The following is a 6005-nucleotide window of genomic DNA, read 5'->3' on the forward strand; positions in this document are numbered from 1 at the left end:
CAACTTGGCCTTGTGCTTTCGTGCAGAAGAATGCAAATTGTCTGCCAGTATTTTCTGATAACATGCTGCATTCATCCTGCCATCAATTTTCACAAGGTTCCCCATGCCTTTAGAGCTCACACCCCCCCAAAACATCAGTGAGCCACCACCATGCTTCACAGTGGGGATGGTATTCTTTTCACTATAGGCCTTGTTGACCCCTCTCCAAACATAGCGCTTATGGTTGTGACCATAAAGCTCTATTTTGGTCTCATCACTCCAAATTACAGTGTGCCAGAAGCTGTGAGGCGTGTCAAGGTGTTGTCGGGCATATTGTTACCGGGCTTTTTTGTGGCATTGGCGCAGTAAAGGCTTCTTTCTGGCAACTCGACCATGCAGCTCATTTTTGTTCAAGTATCGTCATATTGTGCTCCTTGAAACAACCACACCGTCTTTTTCCAGAGCAGCCTGTATTTCTCCTGAGGTTACCTGTGGGTTTTTCTTTGTATCCCGAACAATTCTTCTGGCAGTTGTAACTGAAATCTTTCTTAGTCTACCTGACCTTGGCTTGGTATCAAGAGATCCCCAAATTTTCCACTTCTTAATAAGTGATTGAACAGTACTGACTGGCATTTTCAAGGCTTTGGATATCTTTTTATATCCTTTTCCATCTTTATAAAGTTCCATTACCTTGTTACGCAGGTCTTTTGACAGTTCTTTTCTGCTCCCCATGGCTCAGTATCTAGCCTGCTCAGTGCATCCACGTGAGAGCTAACAAACTCATTGACTATTTATACACAGACACTAATTGCAATTTAAAAAGCCACAGGTGTGGGAAATTAACCTTTAATTGCCATTTAAACCTGTGTGTGTCACCTTGTGTGTCTGTAACAAGGCCAAACATTCAAGGGTATGTAAACTTTTGATCAGGGCCATTTGGGTGATTTCTGTTATCATTATGATTTAAAAAGGAGCCAAACAACTATGTGATAATAAATGGCTTCATATGATCACTATCCTTAAATAAAAGTTTTTTTGCATGATCAGTCATATTATCAAAATCAATGCCAAAATTTCACAATTTCTGCCAGGGTATGCAAACTTTTGAGCACAACTGTATGTTTATTCAACAGTTAATTCCTGTCCTGGAATCTGATTGGACGAGAGACGTTCCATGAGTACTGATGTCACACATCATCAGTGCTCAGACGCTTCACTGTTTGTATCACTCCGCTTGTGTTTGTGGCATTCTAAACTGAAGTATAATGGAGCGTTCACATCATGTCAGAATTACCGTAATTACGAGATTCCGACTTGTAAAAAGGGTTCACGTCATCGTAGAGCTCGTAATTACAAGCTGTAAACTCATAATTCTATGAAAGCTCTGACTTGACAGGCGTGACATCATGTGAAATGAACGAATATGGCAGCGGCCTCAACAGTTGAAGGTAGTGAACATCTGTTTAATATGCTATTTTATTATGCCATTGATGCATGAAGCATATTTGGCGTTATAAGTGTTGCCATAGAAACTAATAACTTACGAGGTCTGAGGACGTGAACGGCTCCGAGTAAAACCTCAGAGTTCCCATCTTGTAATTACAGTAATTCCGACATGATGTTAATGCACCATAAGAGCAATGCAGATGTGTGTCTTATTTATCCCTGTGACATTAAATATTTTAGCCAGCAGGTGGTGACAAAAGACCATTTTTATGTGTTATGAGCCAGTTAAGTTTGACATGTATTGAGTCACCGCACACAGTTTCTAGTCATCGTTATTGTCTCTCACTCCATGATCGCTCGGATTACTACTACTACACCTGGGAACAGCTTCGGCATTGAGGTTTATCACAGCTGAGAGACACAGCAGATGGAGTAATCGCACATACACAGGGTGCTTACATGATAAGGGAGATTCCATGTTGTGAGGATATGTGATCAACATGTCGAAGGAGCGAACAGTTTCTATGGTGAAAGACTCTTGCACTCAGATGGCTATTTTTACAAAGAGAAAATAGGATGTACATTATACAGCAACTAGAAGAAGCCTTTATTCTGTCACACATGATACATTTTGCATATATCCCAGCTAAGCTGGGGTCAGAGTGCAGGGTCAGCCATGCACTACAGCACACCTGGAGCAGATAGGGTCAAGGGCCTTGCTCAAGGGCCTAACAGTGGCATCATGGCAGTGCTGGGGCTTGAACCCCTAACCTTCTGGTCAGTAACCCAACGCCTTAACCGCTGAGCCACCACTGTTAGTTAGTATACTAACACTATACTGCTGCTTGGGAGCTGCAACAGATGCAGGTAATCACACACTCTCTCTCTCTTTCTCTGTGTCTCTCTCTCAAACACACACACACACACATCCTTGTTTCTCCATTTACATGTTAGAAACAGCACAAGTTATTACTAGTTCTAAAGTGATGTTTTTGAATTAGTAACGGAGGCTTGTGTGCATCTTTTGAACTAGCAACGGCAGATTCTGATCCGTGGTGTAAGAAAGTAGTTCCTTGCACAAATTTTTATTTTATTTTTGGTGACATTTCTTAGTTTTTCCTCATTTTTTAATTTACTTGTTCTTTGAACTATTGTATAAAAGTAATATCACACTCGCAATCATGCTGTATGACCCGAAATCCACACGGCTGTGAATCACAGCTGTGCTGATGTAGGGTTATATAGCACTTTTGCTCGTGTGATATTGCTTTAATATTATATATACATATATATTATAGATCAGTGGACCCGGCATGTATATCTATCACAAACGGTTCTACAAAATGCACAGATACTGTAAAATGTCTAAATATTGAAAAATATTCAAATAAGACTATTAGAAGAGTACAGAATATTATATATCAAGATATATTTTGATGTTTTATTTTTCTTATTTTAAAGAGATGATGCAACAAACCAGGACAAATCTAGAACAGTATTCATGACTTACACACTGAAGTTGCACTGGCTGTCAAACACATATTGAGATACACGTATGTATTTTCTCATGCACTTTTACAGTCTTAATAGACAACATTTACTACATCATTTCAGCAGTACATTCAAAAGACAATAGTCGTATTGTACTGTTCATGTGTTGTACTTGCTATAGTTTACTTCCACATTGTTTCTACATCAAACATCAGTGTCAAATGTAACTCTAGTCAATCACTGAAACATCAGCGCCACCTTGAGTAAGTAATAGCGTGTGTAATATGTAAGTGTACACGCATATAAGATACTGATAATTCACAATTGTTGCACAGAAAATCAATGTGATATAGTATTTATTTGTATGAATATAGTACTAATTTCTCTTGTAATAAACAAATACATATATATCCTCTGATAATAATCTATATAGATATGAAATAATCCTAAAAATATAATTTATGGAAGTGCAAAAAAACAAAAAAACAAGACACTCTTATATATCTCGCGTCTCTCATGACCCTATACACTTTTGCTACTTACACCATGATAAAAAAAAAAAAGCTTTTTTTTATAGATATTTTGTGTGTGTTACACTAATTATAAGAGAAAGGTTCAGCAATACTAAAGAGGTGTGGGCACTACTCCAAAAAAATAGATGAGGTATAGGTGGTGAAATGAGGTCCCGGGACACTAAAGACCCAAAGTGCACTGTGTAATTTTTTTTCTTATTAAAAAGTGTTTTACTTCTAAAGAAATGAATAGTTATTTTGAAACATACGTATAAAGTCACGAGCACTCACATGAGATGAAGCCTCCAGTCATATCAGTAACCTTATTAAAGCTGTTTTATTCTACATGGAGAGGGTCTCCTCATGGAGGCCGCCATGTTAGAATCACATGACCAGCTGAATACTACTCACTTAAAGGGACAGATCACGTAAAAATGAAAGTTCTCTCATCATTTACTCACCCTCATGCCATCCCAGATGTGTGTGACTTTCTTTCTTCTGCAGAACACAAATGAAGATTTTTAGAAGAATATTTTAGCTCTGTAGGTCCATACAATGCAAGTGAATGGTGACCAGAACTTTGAAGCTCCAAAAATCACATAAATACAGCATAAAAGTACTCCAAACAACTCCAGTGGTTTAATCCATGTCTTCTGAAGTGATATGATAAATTTTGAGTGGAAAACAGACAAAAATATAACTCATTTTTCACTGTGCATCTCGCCATTGCAATCTATAGGCATGAATAACACTTCCTAGTGCTTGACGCATGCGCAGAGAGCTAGATGGTACTAGGAAGTGTATCAAGCTTAAAATAATGATTTTGCATAAAGACTGCTAATGTCAAGATTTATAGTGAAGAATTTGTTACATTTTGGTCCATTTCTCACTCAAAATCAATTAAATCACTTCAGAAGGCATGGATTAAACCACTGGAGTCATGTGGATTACTTGTATGCTGCCTTTATGTGCTTTTTGAGCTTTAAAGTTCTGGTCACCATTCACTTGCATTGTATGGACTTACAGATCTGAAATATTCTACATATAAAAGCATAATGTTGAATAATATCCAATTTAGTACTGGCTAAAAAAATAGCTGTACTTTAAATCTAAATTATCATATTTCTTTAAAAAAACAACAACTTTAAATAAAATAAATTCATCTCGTCATAAATACCTGAGTCACCCAACTTACTGCTGTGTTATTTTTCTTCGAAAATTGTATTTTATTTGTTTCAACTGTTAAGATGATGCTTGATTCTGCACAGATGCTGTATTCCTAAACAGCAGATGGCAGTGTTGAACTAAAATAGGTTTGAGAAAAAACCTTGCACCAATGATGTACTTTATCAGTTTTATGGAGTAAACAGGCTGCAGCAAATACAAGATTCATGTTGTTATTTAATAAACAATTGCAAGCCCTCAATAATTATAATTATGCACAAAGTGTACATCATCTTAGTTCAGCATTGGTAATGTTCATATTTTGTTGTCATGTTAGCGGTGATCATGGACATTAGACATCTTTCCCCTTCTCATTTGTCTTGAGTCACATGTTTTAATCAGTTTCCATGATAATGAAGTCGGATGTTCAGTCACTGATCACCAGTCAAACCTCACACACAGAGACAGACTACACACAGGCATCAACAGCAATGGCATATTATTACACAAATATACACATAAAAACACACTGCCATATCTGTATTATTTGGCTGTAAATGGAAAGAGAGAGACCACTACTATCCCAAAATTAACTAAATATTTCCCCAATTTAATAACTGCACCCCAACTGAAAAACGTCCTTTTATCCTCGGCGAAAAAGCTGAATGTGCAAATATAGCCGCAAGATTTGTAGCATCCTGCATCTCCTGAAGGATAACCAGAACTAATGAATGAGCATTCGATAAATGTATTATTAAAAATGTAACCCCCCCCCCCCCTCAACCACACATGAATGTAGATAATGTTTAATTCAGTTTATATAGTTCATTAAAGTTAACTTGATACATAATTGATCATAATAATTTGTATTATCTGTTTTTCCTTTTATATTGCTTGTTCAAATCCTAATTCAATTGTTCTAAACTATTTTCTATGTTGTTTTAAATGCTTTGGCAATACAAAAATGTACTTTGTCATGCCAATAAAGCAACTTGAATTGAACTGAATCGAATTGAGTGTGTGTGCGTGTGAGAGTGTGTGTGTGTGTGTGTGTGTGTGTGTGTGAGAGAGAGAGAGTGTGTGTGTGTGTGTGTGTGTGTGAGAGTGTGTGTGTGAGATAGAGAGAGAGAGTGTGTGTGTGTGAGAGAGAGAGAGTGTGTGTGAGAGAGAGAGTGTGTGTGTGAGAGAGAGAGAGTGTGTGTGTGTGTGTGTGTGTGTGTGTGTGTGTGTGTGAGACAACAGGTGCGGAGTTAAAATTGTCAATAAAAGAACAGAATTCTTCACTCAAGGGCGTGGAGAGAGACAGGACTGCAGTTTGAGTCCAACTCTGTTCATCATTTACATGAATGAGTTAGCAGTGCTACTGGAACAATCTGCAACACCCGGTCTTACTCTAAATAATTCTGAAGTTCT

This window comes from Myxocyprinus asiaticus, chromosome 23 (genome assembly GCF_019703515.2).
Source record: "Myxocyprinus asiaticus isolate MX2 ecotype Aquarium Trade chromosome 23, UBuf_Myxa_2, whole genome shotgun sequence".
In the NCBI taxonomy this organism is placed as follows: Eukaryota; Metazoa; Chordata; class Actinopteri; order Cypriniformes; family Catostomidae; genus Myxocyprinus; species Myxocyprinus asiaticus.